The 14,895-nt window shown below is 47.0% G+C and overlaps 1 pseudogene; it reads right to left on the bottom strand.

The window, feature by feature from the left end:
- Window positions 1–4,804: 4,804 nt before the first annotated feature.
- Window positions 4,805–14,895, bottom strand: part of LOC139274126 (zinc finger protein 585A-like) — a 104,828-nt pseudogene continuing 94,737 nt past the window's right edge.

Consider the following 14,895-nt stretch of genomic DNA (forward strand, 5'->3'; position numbering starts at 1 on the left):
TCAAGTCCTTTCTGCCAATTACCTTTGCACTGTGTGCTCTGGCTTAGCTCTCCCCAGACTTAAGTGCCAGTAGCCCTTGCACCTTGGCTGTGCTTTGGCTTGGCTCTCGCCCTGTTACCCCCCAAGTCCTTTTGCCACAACTTTGGGTAGTGGTTACCAGTTTGGATGGTCCGATGATGCAGTGGTGATTCCAGTGGGTTGTGTGTGTGATCCATGTGTGTGTCCAAACATCCATTCCCCCCCCCGCCCCGCCGCACCCCCCCCTGCCCCCCACAGCGAGATCATGCAGCTGGCCCATTACATTAACATATAGGATTAGACACAGTGAAAGTACAAAGAAAGGTTTTTACAGACAAGTTTTTTAATTGGTTCAGGGACTTACATTTGTTACGTTTTACGGTCATGCGCCAGGATTGGGTAGATTGCATTCATGGTTCAGTCATGGTCAGTACTCAGGTAGCAGTACAGGTATGCAAGGACGCTGGTTCCAGAGAAACTGGACGGGGTCCTGGTCGTCTGATGGCGGCGCTGCACCCCCTGCTACTGGGGTGGGCTTGGTTCGCTCACTTTGCCAGGACTCTGGGCCTTTGCCATTGCCTAATGGTGGGCAGAGCCACAGATGTGTGTGGCCTTCCTGTCCTCCTTTGAGGGCTGCAGAATCTTCTGCCTGCTCTCTAATGGTGTTTTGAACCTGGCTGTTCCAGTTCCCATTCGGGGAACTCGTTGGTTCTGACCTTTCGCTCCCGGACATGGCCGAGGTAGCGACTGGGTCTGGGGGCTGCGCCGTCTCCACCCGAGTGGTGGGCAATGGCGGCTGACTGCGTGTATTGGCGCCATTTCCGTTTCCAGGTCCGTGGAGAATAGTGCCATTCGGGGTGCCTACAGCATGGGATAGACCTGGGGCAGGGTATCAGGAACAGCACCTTTACCCTCCCGAATTCGCTCGTTTGCTACTTTTGGGGACACTCTATTCCCGATATTTTGCAACATTTTGTTCAAAATCTTAATCAGTTCGTTACATTGATTACCATGCATGCAATGTCTCTTTAAGTTCAGTTGGTTGCAGGTCTCTTTTAAGAGAACCCTGCTGTCTTTACCCCAATCAAGTCCTCGTGGTATGGCCATGGCCTTCTTTTTTTTCAGCCATGCTGCACCTCACTGCAGCAGGGACGCTATCTTGCCTCTGTCCTCAAGGTCGACTGCCTTGATCCTTCTCTCCCGCGATTCTGCCACAAAAGCTGGAAGAGTGCCTGTAAATTCGATCTTCCTCCCCAGGAGTCCTGCCACTGGAGCCGGGAAAGTGCTTTTAGATAATTCTGGTCGGATCATTGTCACGCAGTCTTGATGGATGGTCTGTGCCTCAGGCGCTGTGCTGGTCTGTTCTCTGGTGCCTGACCCGAGCGACAGTGAGGTTTTGCTCTGCCTCTGAGCACGGGGGACATCGATTGCCGGAGTGAAGAGATCTTCCCATTTCCACTGTATCTTCCCCATCCACCTTCTTTTGAGTAGTATTGGACCATCACCTGCAACAATCCACAGAGGTAACTTGTGCACCACGCCATTATGGATTACCTTTACAACCGCACTACCAAGGACTGGGATCAGCTCCTTGGTGTAGGTGCGCAACTTTTCCTGTAATGAAACCAGCTCGGGTCGTTTTTTGTTCCATAACTCTCAAAGGCATCCTGGCTCATCACTGACTGGCTTGCTCCGAAGACTGGAACACCATTCATCTCGACTTCTATTTTCACTGGAGGACAATTGGTGGTGCAGGTATACACTTCATACACTTCTTCTTGGGGTTGAGCTGCCACTCTGGCCAAATTATCATATGCCCACTGGGTAAGTCGTATTTCTTTTACACATACACTGGAGGTGGCCCTTCGTGATACAGGCTTTGCATACGTACTCAGCAAACCGACACTGGTTAGCCCTATGGTTTCCTCCGCAATGCCAGCATGGTGCTACTCGATTAGCACCCCTTGGCGGACTCTGAGTTCTGCAACCCTGAGGTCTGTGCTCTCTGCCCTGGGCAGAGCCACATTCTACAGTCTTGCCTGTGAAAGGCGCAATTCTGTGTACAGTACTTGTCGGGTTTGAGTCCACAGGATGAATAATTTGCTTGGTGCTGCAGGTCGAGGTCATGAACGCCTGACTGATGCTGATGGCCCTCTGCAGGTCTACTGTGGTGTCGGCCGATAATAGCTTTTGAAGGAGGCCCTCGTGGCCAATTCCCATAACGAAGATGTCTCGCAATGCTTCGTTGAGATGCATGCTAAAATCACATGGTGCCGCAAGTCTCCTGAGGTCTGCAGCATATTTTGCAATCTCCTGGCCCTCAGGTCTGTGGTGAGAGTAGAATCTGTGTATGGCCGTGAGGATGCTCTCTTTTGGTTTTAGTTGGTCACGAATTAGTTCACTCAGCTCATCGTATGTCTTATCCTTGACCTTCGTGGGTGCCAGCAAGTCCCTGACGAGGCGGGAGACCTCGGGCCCACAACTGGTCAGCAGTATAGCCTTGCGCTTCCCCGCCAATGAGTACATCTCCCCTGCCAGGTCGTTTGCCACGAAATAATGCTCGAGCCTTTCCGTGAAGGCATCTCAATCATCACCCTCTGTGAAGTCTCTCAGTGTGCCAAAGATAGCCATAATTGCATGAAAGTCTGTATACTCGTCATCAGTTATTATGTTTGTAATGCACTTATGAATGACTCCACGAGGCAATGTGTTGTACTCAAACTGTAGTGACGTTGGTCCTTTATTCCAAACTGCAGAGTGAGGCAGTTGCATGGTGGCTCTGCTTTTATACAGCCCCTGCCACCAGGGCAGGAAACCCCGGTCTCCACCAGTTGCACCCTCTAGTGGTGCCAGCATAGTACGTACACAGTGTAAACCTTATTGACAGTACATCAGGTAAAGTCTCCAACTTATGCAACTATACAGTGACTACACAGAGAGTATATCTATAGTCTACATATATAACAGGTTTGCCCAGTCTATATGCAGATTAAAGTCCCCCATGATTATTGTATTACCTTTGTTACATGCACCTCTAATTTCCTGATTTATACTGTGCCCTACATTACCACTGTGGTTTGGGGGCCTATAAACAACTCCCACCAATGTTTTCTGCCCCTTGCTGTTTCTTAGCTTCACCCAAACTGATTCTACTTCTTGATTTTATGAGCTAAGATCATTTTCCTCTACTGTCTTTAGCCCATCCTGTATTATCAGGGCTACCCCTCCTCCTTTTCCATTTCTTCTAAAAGTTCCATATCCTGGAATATTTAGTTTCCAACTGTGGTCACTTTGCAACCACGTCTCCATAATGGCATTAGATTAAACCTATTAATTTTTATCAGCGCTATTAATTCATCTATTCTGTTGTGAATGCTTTGTACATTCAGATATAGTGCCTTTAGTTTTGGCTTTTTTCTATTTTTCTCTGATGTCTCCTCAGTCAGTAATGTCTCTCTGTCCATTCCTGACCCACTCTGTTTGTTTTTACCCAAAACTCTGCTCTGCTCTTGAGTCTTGGCATGTCTTTTGTTGCTTTTTCTCGATCTAAACCGTGCTGTACTTTCCTGGATCTCCCTGCCCCACCTTCATTAGTTTAAAGCCCTGTTTACTGCCCTAGTTATTCGATTCGCCAGGACACTGGTTCCTGCCCAGTTCATGTCAAGCCCATCCTAGTGGAACAGCTCCCTCTTTGCCCAGTGCTGGTGCCAGTGCCCATAAAGCAAACCCATGCCTCCCACACCACTCTTTGAGCCACGCATTTACTTTCTAATCTGCTTATCCCTACACCATTTGGCATGTGGCTTAGGTAACAATTCAGAGATTATTACCTTTGAGGTTCAGTGTTTTCATTTAGACCCCAATTCCTCCAATTCTTTGAGCAGAACCTCATTTCTAGTCCTACCTATGTTGTGGGTTCCTACATCGTCCACAAAAACTGGATCCTCCCCTCCAAGTTCTGACTCTGATCTGCCCCAGGGAGAGGGCAGTGTGTGATGTCCCTGTGGGGTTCAGTATGTTCAGTGTCTGATCCTGAGCTGCCCCAGGGAGAGGGCAGTGTGTGATGTCCCTGTGGGATGCAGTATGTTCAATATCTGATCCTGAGCTGCCCCAGGGAGAGGACAGTGTGTGATGTCCCTGTGGGATGCAGTATGTTCAGTGTCTGATCCTGAGCTGCCCCAGGGAGGGGGCAATGTGTGATGTCCCTGTGGGATGCAGTATGTTCAGTGTCCGATCCTGAGCTGCCCCAGGGAGGGGGCAGTGTGTGATGTCCCTGTGGGGAGAGTGAGATCAGTGTCTGACTCTGAGCTGCCCCAGGGAGGGGGCAGTGTGTGATGTTACTGTGGGGGTGCAGTATGTTCAGTGTCTGACGCTGAGCTGCCCTCATTCCTCCTGCTCTCGGGGGCAGTCACGCTCCTCTCAGTCGAGGTTAATTGGAGGGACAGTGTCATCTACTGGACACCGGTGGTATTTCAAGGCACATCATGTCCAGCTCCATCCCAGAGAAATTCAAAACCAACCAGCAGATTCAATTCACTTTATCATCAATTGTTCAACAAAGTTTAGCTCCATTGTTGCAGCTTTCAGTATTTGAAGAAAGCTGTTTAAACAGTTAAACAGGATGCAAACACAATCAGCATTATTTTTATCTGACCCATTTCCCATTGATTAATTGGTCAAATATCCAGAATATTAAACTCCAGCCCAGTTATAGGGGTAATCAGTATCAGCAGAAAGAAACCCCAACTGTCGGAATGGACACGATTCAGTCTAGGATAACAGCAGAATCCAAACACTGCAGTCACTTGTGAACTCGCTGGTGTCTCAGCAGGTTGGATGATTGAGTGAATCCCTTCCCACACACGGAGCAGGTGAATAGCCTCTCTCCAGTGTGAACTTGCTGGTGTCTCAGCAGGCGGGATGACACAGTGAATCCCTTCCCACACTCAGAGCAGGTGAATGGCCTCTCCCCAGTGTGAACTCGCTGGTGTATCAGCAGGTAGGATGACTGAGTGAAGCCCTTCCCACACTCAGAGCAGATGAATGATCTCTTCCCAGTGTGTACTCGCTGGTGTGTCAACAGATTGGATAACTGAGTGAAGCCCTTCCCACACTCAGAGCAGATGAACGGTCTCTCCCCAGTGTGAACTCGCTGGTGTCTCAGCAGGTGGGATAACTGAGTGAATCTCTTCCCACAAATGGAGCAGGTGAACGGCCTCTCCCCGGTGTGAACTCGCTGGTGTACCAGCAAGAAGGATGACCGAATGAATCCCTTCCCACACTCAGGGCAGGTGAATGGTCTCTCCCCAGTGTGAACTCGCTGGTGAACCAGCAGATCGGATGAGGTAGTGAATCCCTTCCCACACTCAGAGCAGGTGAACGGTCTCTCCCCGGTATGAACTCGCTGGTGTACCAGCAGATCGGATGAGGTAGTGAATCCCTTCCCACACACTGAGCAGGTGAATGGCCTCTCCCCGGTGTGACTGCGCCGATGAACTTCCAGATCAGACAGGCAAATGAATCTCTTCCCACAGTCCCCACATTCCCACGGTTTCTCCGTGGTGCGGGTGTCCTTGTGTCTCTCCAGGTTGGATGATCAGTTGAAGCCTCGTCCACAAACAGATCACGTATACAGTTTCTCCCCGCTGTGAATGGTGCGATGTTTTTTCAGGCTGTGTAACTGGTTAAAGCTCTTTCCACAGTCAGTGCACTGGAACACTCTCACTCGGCTGTGTGTGTCTCGGTGCTTTTCCAATCACACTGATGTTTGAAATCTGTTCCCACAGACAGAACAGACAAACATTTCTCCTTCCACATTCAAAGGCCGATGATATTCAGGTCCTGAGGAATCGAGTGATTCGGTCAGATCTTGATGCGAATATTGGTTTGAGTTTCCCGTCTGCAAATCCTTCCATTCTAATACCGTGGAAAAGGAGTTTACAAAAACCATTACTGCAATTACAGGACAGAAATTCAGAACAGACAATTCTAGATTCTATGAAACATTCTTGCCTCTCTTGTTCCTCCAAAGCTGTAAATTCCTGTCTCATACACTCTCTGTCCTCCCTGTGCTGAAATTCAAACACCTCGCACGTCTGAAGACAGCTTGTCCTCCACTCCCAGTTTTCACCATCTACTTTGTCAGGGTTCTACACTCTCCGGTTCACCGCTTTCTACTTTCCTGAAGGTGCTGACTCTGGCTGGGTTCAGTTCTACACTCACTGGTTCCCCTCTCCCTCCCCTGAAGGTGCTGACTCTGGCTGGGTTCAGTGCTACACTCACTGGTTCCCCTCTCCCTCCCCTGAAGGTGTTGACTCTGGCTGGGTTCAGTTCTACACTCACTGGTTCCCCTCCCTCTCCTCCCCTGAAGGTGCTGACTCTGGCTGGGTTCAGTTCTACACTCACTGGTTCCCCTCTCCCTCCCCTGAAGGTACTGACTCTGGCTGGGTTCAGTTCTACGCTCATTGGTTCCCCTCTCCCTCCCCTGAAGGTGCTGACTCTGGCTGGGTTCAGTGCTACACTCACTGGTTCCCCTCTCCCTCCCCTGAAGGTGCTGACTCTGGCTGGGTTCACTGGGACCCTGTAGCCCCGCCCACACTTTGCTCCTCTGCAAAGATGGCCACACATACGCTCGACATCTCGATGAATCTTGGTGGCAGCGCACAACCCTGCAGCTTTCCATTATTATTAAATAAACTGTTATTTATATAGTACCTTTAACGTAGTACAACATCCCAAGGTGCTTCACAACAGTGTTAGAAGACCAGTTAGCCTAACATCTGTCGCACGACATTTGAAAAAGCATAATTCAATCAAGCAGAGTCAGCATGGTTTTTCTCCTGCTATGGCCCCAGTTTCTGATACATTCTTATGTCCTTTCCTGTCACGCTTTGGTTTTTGTTTCCCCCAATGCTACCCTGCTCTATTGCCTTCATCTTGTTCTTTGAGCTTTTAGGTTTCTGCTCACCTGAACCCTCCCCCCCTCCACCCCCGCAACTGATTAGTTAAAGCTCCCTCGGCAACCCTAGTTATTCGATTCACCAGGACCCTAGCCTCAGCAAGTTCCAAGTGGAGTCCGTCCAAAATATAATGTGGGAGAGTGTGAGGTTGTCCACTTTGGCAAAAAAATAAAAAAGCAGATTATTTAAATGGAGAAAAATTGCAAAGTGCTGCAGTACAGAGGGACCTGCGTGTCCTTGTGCATGAAACACAAAAACTTAGTATGCAGGTACAGCAAGTAATCAGGAAGGCAAATGGAACGTTGGTGTTTATTGCAAAGGGGGATGGAGTATAAAAGCAGAGAAGTCCTGCTACAACTGTACTGGGTATTGTTGAGACCACACCTGGAGTACTGCATACAGTTTTGGTCTCCTTATTTAAGGAAGAATATACTTGAATTGGAGGCTGTTCGGAGAAGGTTCACTTGGTTGATTCCAGAGATGAGGAGGTTGACTTATGAAGATAGGTTGAGTAGGTTCGGCATATACTCATTGGAGTTCAGAAGAATGAGAGGCGGTCATATTGAAATATAAAAGATAATGAGGGGGCTCAACAAGGTAGATGCAATGAAGATATTTCCACTCATAGGGGGAAACTAGAACTTTGGGACATAGTCTCAGAATAAGGGGTCGCCCATTTAAAACTGAGATGAGGAGGAATTTATTCTCTCAGGTGGTTGTAAATCTGTGGAATTCTCTGCCCCAGAAACCTGTGGTGGCTGGGTCATTAAATATATTTAAGGCGGAGATAGACAGATATTTGAGCGATAAGGGAATAAAGGGTTATGAGGAGCGGGGAGGGAAGTGGAGGTGAGTCTATGATCAGATCAGACATGTGCTGACTAAATGGCCTACTCCTGCTCCTACTTCTTATGTTTTTATGTTCTCATTACACAGTACCAGATCTAAGCCTGCTCCCTGGTTGGTTCCGCAACGTACTGTTCAAGGAAACTATCCTGGATACACACGATGGATTCTTCCTCAAGGCTACCTTGGCCTATTTGATTTGTTCAATCAATATGAAGATTAAAATTGCCCATGATTATTCCCGTTCCTTTTTTACAAGCCTCCATTATTTCTTGATTTATACTCCATCCAACAGTGTAGCTAGTGTTAGGGGGTCTGTAGACTACCCCCACCAGTGAGTAGTATTTATTCTGTATCTGTCAGTCTCTGGTTAGCGAGTGTGGCTTTTCCTTTATACCTGTAAGTTTATAGTATGGAAGAGAGGTTTTCATTCTGTAGCTGTCAATTACTGGTAAGGAGTGTGGGTTTCATTCTGTATCTTTCATTCTCTGGTATGTGAGTGTCAGATTTACACAGTCCCTGTCATTTTCTGATATGTGAGTGTGGGTATTACTCTATCTATCGGGCTTTGGAATGTGAGTGTGAGTATTTGTCTGTAGCTGTAAGGGCCTGGTATGGGAATGTGGATTTCACTATCAGTCAGTCAGTCAATCTCAGGTACTGGAGGTGATTGTGATTCTCTCTCAATCTGTCATTCAATGTGTCTGAGTGTATGAATCATTATGTTTCTCTTAGTCTCTGGTACTGTGTGTGAGTGTGAGATTGATTATGTATCTGTTAGACTGGTGATGTGTGAGAGTGTGGGATTGATTATGTATTTGTTAGACTGGTACTGTTTGAGAGTGTGAGATTGATTATGTATCTGTTAGACTGGTGATGTGTGTGAGTGTGGGATTGATTATGTATCTGTTAGACTGGTGATGTGTGTGAGTGTGGGATTGATTATGTATCTGTTAGACTGGTGATGTGTGGGATTGATTATGTATCTGTTAGACTGGTGATGTGAATGTGGGATTGATTATGTATCTCTTAGACTGATACTGTGTGAGAGTGTGGGATTGATTATGTATCTGTTAGACTGGTGTTGTGAGAGTGTGGGATTGATTATGTAATTGACAATCTCTTGTACTGAGCTATTCTTGCTCTGTGTGACTGTTGGATTTGGTTCCTTCTCCACCTGCTGTAGGCAGATGATAGTTTGCGATTATCGATGACTGTCTCAGAAGGAGGTTTGGTTCAGTTCATTACCTCCGTTTCTCTGCTCTTGTATGTGAGCTGTTGGGTTTGAGAGTCAGTGTACAGACATCAATATGGATTGACACTGTGTCAGTGTCTATCTGTTCATGTGTGTGAGTAAGGGAGTGAAATTGGATCTGCCTTTCAGTGCAATATGATTGGACTTTGAAACAACACATTATTGTACTGCTCCAAGTGACTGTGGGATTCATAATGTAACTCTGGAAATTTGGATTAATGTGGGACTGACAGCTTCTGCTGCTTGTGACAATATGATTGAGATCAGTTCTGTATCTCTGCGCTCTGTGAGTGATAATGTACTTACTGTGTGTGAGAAGGAGCTGCCTGCACTGTTCCTTGTGTTCCGGGTTGAGGAAAGATCACATTTATTCTGGCTTGGTGAAGTATTTTGCTCTGAGAATAATAATAGGAGAACACTATTAGTTATGATATGGACAGGTGATGGAGAGAATATAAAAATAAAGTTATAATTAATGTATTTGTGTATAATAAAGTATCTGGAGAGAGGAATCCGTGATACAAACAGTGACATTGTCTGACCTCACTGCAGTACAGCGACACTCAGGTTCACCACATCAGGTGTGTAGGATGGTTCTATAGTAAGTTATCAGCATCCAGACACAACCCAAACCCAGCACTGGTCCATGAATGGGAACACCCGATTGGCACAGTCCAGGTTTATATCTCCCACTCCCATGGGATTACATGTAAAATTCTGAATTGCTCCCTGGAATATAACCACAGGTACCTGGGCTGTACAACAATTATTCTCTGTCTATTGGAACCGAGTTAAGGGCCTGTGTCATTAACAGAAAGTCACAGTGACCGAATCCTGATGTATCTGAGGGGGCGACAATGTATCTCTCGATCACCAGCAACATGATTCTGGAGAATTCAACGCACCAAAACAAAATAACCCATTTTTGAAATATCTCCTATCACATTCCTCTTCTGGTGCCTGCAATAGATGCACTTTGTGAAACTCCTCACATCCTCACTCTCAGGCTGTGTTTCCACTGTTCAATGTCCAAGAACAGACACTGTGAAATTGGAACTGAATCAGGAATATTCATTACTGATTTGGGGAAAGAAAGCAGCAATGATTTGAAAGAGCGAGGTGATTTACTTTCTCTGTTACCTTACACCGTACACACACAGCCCGAGAATGGGCTCCCCCTTCCCCCACTCACTCCATGTTCCAGAACTAGTTCCTGCTCCATTCCACCTCTTACAGACAGCCCCTGACTGCCGCTGAACTTACCCCGACACAAAGCCCATCTGTGGACACAGTGCTAATGCGATGAGCTGCTGTAAGGAGGCTGCTGTTTGCTCCCTTACTCGGGCCCAGGATATCTGCACTCCCTGATGAGTTAAACGATCATCAGCCCAGCACAGAGGAAACGACAGCCACTGACAGAGCTGGGGGAGGGGAGCTCGCATGGGCCCTTCCCGTCGGTTTAAACACTGTGTGGGGAGGGGAGGAGCAGCGTGTATTTAGCGCATGCTCAGACCATCTTTTTGTCACAAATTAAATTAGCAAAAATGGGATTGTTTCACAAGTTGCTTTTATCACTAATTAAATGGACCACATTGAGAACATGTTAGTTATCATCCGAATAACTGAAAAAACGATTGTGTGAGCCTGACACTGGAGTACGAGTGCCTAAACTGTTTTACTCATTCCGTCAGTCTCTGGCATGTGTATTTCCGACAGGAGTGTATGGGTTTTACTTGCATATTATTGTTCAGATACGTGGGTGCAGGTTTCATACTCTACCTGTCAGTTTTTGTGAAGTGAATGTGAGATTTATTCTGTACCTGTCAGTCTTTGCTATGTGAGTTGGGATTTATTTTGTACCTGTCAAGTTTTGATATGTGAGTGTGGGTTTTATTCTGTACCTGTCAGTTTCTGGTACATCAGTGTGTACTTTAAACTAGATTATCAACTTCTGGTATGAGTGTTGGATATTGACCAGTATCTGTCAGTTTTTCGGATCGGAGTATGGATTTTATTCTGTACCTGTCAGATTCCGGTATGGGAGTATGGGGTTTAATCGGCACCTGTCAGTTTCTGATATGTGACTGTATTTTTAATCTGAATCGGTCACTTTCTGGTATCTAAGTGTGGATTGCATTCTGTACCTGTCAGTTTCTGCTATGTGAATATGGGTTTTATTCTGTACTTGTCAGTTACTGCTGTGTGAGTGTCAGAATTAATATGAACCTGTCAGTTTCTGGGATGTGATTGTGTTTTTTTTCTGTACCTGTCAGTTTATGGCAGATGTGTGGGGTGTCAGTTTCTGGTATCCAAGTGTGGATTTTTACCTTTATATGTCAGTTTGTGCAATGTGAATGTGGGATTCATTCTGTATCTCTCATTCTGGGGTAAGTGAGTGTGTGTTTCCTCTGTACCTGTTAGTTTCTGGTATGAGTGTGTGGGTTTTATTCTGTATCTCTCATTCTGGGGTAAGTGAGTGCGGGATTTATTCTGTACCTGTCAGTTTCTGGTATGTGAGTGTGGGTTTTATTCTGTATCTGTCAGTCAGGGGTACAGTGAGTGAGTGGATCTAAGTGGATCTTGATAACGTAGACCATTTCCCATACCTCAGGAGCCTCTCATTAACAAAAGCAGACATTGATGTGGAGATTCAACACCGTCTCCAGTGCGCCAGTGCAGCCTTCGGCCACCTGAGGAAAAGAGTGTTCGAAGACCAAGCCCTCAAACCTACCACCAAGCTCATGGTCTACTGGGCTGTAGTAATACCTGCCCTCCTGTATGGCTCAGAGTCATGGACGATGTACAGAAGACACATCAAGTCGCTGGAGATATATCATCAATGATGTTGCCACAAGATCCTGCAAATCCCCTGGGAGGCTAGATGCACCAACATCAGTGTCCTCGTCCAGGCTAACATCCCCAGCATTGAAGCACTGACCACACTCGATCAGCTTCGCTGGGCAGGCCACATAGTTCACATGCCAGACACGGGACTCCCAAAACAAGTGCTCCATACGGAGCTCCTTCACGGCAAATGAGCCAAAGGTGGGCAGCAGAAACAATACAAGGACACCCTCAAAGCCTCCCTGATAACGTGTGACATCATCACTGACACCTGGGAGTCCCTGGCCAAAGATCACCCTAAGTGGAAAAAGTTCATCGGGAGGGCGTAGAGCACTTCAAGTCTCAACGCCGAGAGCGTGAAGAGGTCAAGCGCAGGCAGCAGAAGGAGCGTGCGGCAAACCAGTCCCACCCACCCCTTCCCTCAACGACTGTCTGTCCCACCCGTGACAGTCTGTGGCTCTCGTTTCGACTGTTCAGCCACCAAAGAACTCACTTCAGGAATGGAAGCAAGTCTTCCTCAATTCCGAGGGACTGCCTATGATGATGATGAGTGAGTGAGGGATTCATTCTGTATCTGTCATAAATGCAAGTGTTTGTTGTTGCTGTAGAAATGAAGCTTTTCAGTTACTTACGGTGGTTAACATTTACACAGAAGAAAATGTCAGAAGCAGCCTCGTGGATAACTGTCGGGAAAGTGCTGTTACTGGTGAGATCACGATTTGCTCGATGCAAACTTGGCTAATAACTCTAGAGGTGATGGAAAAGAAAGCAACATTTGGGGACGTTTGAGCGAGATGAGAAAACATAATCAGTGCGAGGAGCCCGATCAGAGAGCTGGCGGGCAAGAAGCATTGAGCTTCTGTTTACTGCCCGATGCTATTTCCAAAACAACAGGGAAGAACAGTCCCTGGATCTGGGAACTTGAGGAGGACTTTCAGCACATGGAACCTGGAAGCAAATCATTCCTTCGAGTCTGTTACATAAGGAACAGGAGGTTATTCAGTCCCTCGAGCCTGTTATATTGGAACAGTAGGAGGCCATTCAGTCCCTCGAGCCTGTTACATGAGGAACAGGAGGAGGCCAATCAGTCCCTCGAGCCTATTACATAAGGAACAGGAGGAGGCCATTCAGACCTTCGAGCCTGTTACATAAGGAACAGGTGGAGGCCATTCAGTCCCTCGACCCTGTTACATAAGGAACAGGGGGAGGCTGTTTAGTCCCTCGAGCCTGTTACAGTGGAACAGGGGGAGGCCATTCAGTCTCTCGAGCCTGTTGCATTAGAACAGTAGGAGGCCATTCAGTCCCTCGAGTCTGTTACATAAGGAACAAGGGGAGGCCATTCAGTCCCTTGAGTCTGTTACATAAGGAACAGGGGGAGGCCATTCAGTCTCTCGAGCCTGTTGCATTAGAACAGTAGGAGGCCATTCAGTCCCTCGAGTCTGTTACATAAGGAACAGGGGGAGGCCATTCAGTCCCTTGAGTCTGTTACATAAGGAACAGGGGGAGACCATTCAGTCCTCGAGCCTGTTACAGTGGAACAGGGGGAGGCCATTCAGTCCCTCGAGCTTGTTACATAATGAACAGGAGGAAGCCATTCAGTCTCTCAAGCCTGTTACATTAGAACAGTAGGAGGCCATTCAGTCCCTCGAGTCTGTTACATAAGGAACAGGGGGAGGCCATTCAGTCCCTCGAGCCTGTAACATAAGGAACAGGGGGAGGCCATTCAGTCCCTCGAGCCTGTTACATAAGGAACAGGAGGAAGCCATTCAGTCCCTCGAGTCTGTTAGGGGAACCAATGGATGTGGTATATTTGGACTTCCAGAAGGCATTTAACAAGGTGCCACAAGATAAAAGTTCAGAGGGTTGGGAGTAATATATTAGCATGGATAGAGGATTGGCTAATGAACAGAAAATAGAGAGTAGGGATAAATGGTTCATTCTCGGGTTGGCAAGCAGTAACCAGTGGGGTGCCATAGGGATCAGTGCTGGGACCCCAACTATTTACAATCTATATTGACGACTTGGAAGAAAGGACCAAGTGTAACGTAGCCAAGTTTGCTGATGATACAAAGATGGGAGAAAAAGCAATGTGTGAGGAGGACACAAAAAATCTGCAAAAGGACATAGACAGGCTAAGTGAGTGGGCAAAAATTTGGCAGATGGAGTATAATGTTGGAAAGTGTGAGGTCATGCACTTTGGCAGAAAAAAATCAAAGAGCAAATTATTATTTAAATGGAGAAAGATTGCAAAGTGCCGCAGTACAGCGGGACCTGGGGATACTTGTGCATTAAACACAAAAGGTTATTATCCAGGTAGAGCAAGTGATCAGGAAGGCCAGTGGAATCTTGGCCTTTATTGCAAAGGGGATGGAGTATAAAAGCAGGGAAGTCTTGCTGCAGTTGTACAGGGTATTGGTGAGGCCACACCTGGAATACTGCGTGCAGTTTTGGTTTCCATATTTACGAAAGGATATATTTGATTTGGAGGCAGAAGGAGAAGCTTCACAAGGTTGATTTCGGAGATGAGGGGGTTGACTTATGAGGGATGGTTGAGTAAGTTGGGCCTCTGCTCATTGGAATTCAGAAGAATGAGAGCTGATCTTATCGAAACATATAAGATTATGAGGGGGCTTGACAAGGTGGATGCAGAGAGGATGTTTCCACTGACAGGGGAGACTAGAACTAGGGGGCATGATCTTAGAATAAGGGTCCCCCCATTTAAAACTGAGATGAGGAGAAATTTCTTCTCTCGGAGGGTTGTGGATCTGTAGAATTCGCTGCCTCAGAGAGCTGTGGAAGCTGGGACATTGAAGAAACTTAAAACAGAATTAGAGAGTTTCTTAAATGATAAGGGAATAAGGGGTTATGGAGAGCGGGCAGGGAAGTGAACCGGAGTCCATGATCGGATCAGCCATGATCGTATTAAATGGCGGAGCAGGCTCGAGGGGCTGTATGGCCTACTCCTGCTCCTAT

The sequence above is a fragment of the Pristiophorus japonicus genome, chromosome 9 (assembly GCF_044704955.1).
Source record: "Pristiophorus japonicus isolate sPriJap1 chromosome 9, sPriJap1.hap1, whole genome shotgun sequence".
Lineage (NCBI taxonomy): Eukaryota > Metazoa > Chordata > Chondrichthyes > Pristiophoridae > Pristiophorus > Pristiophorus japonicus.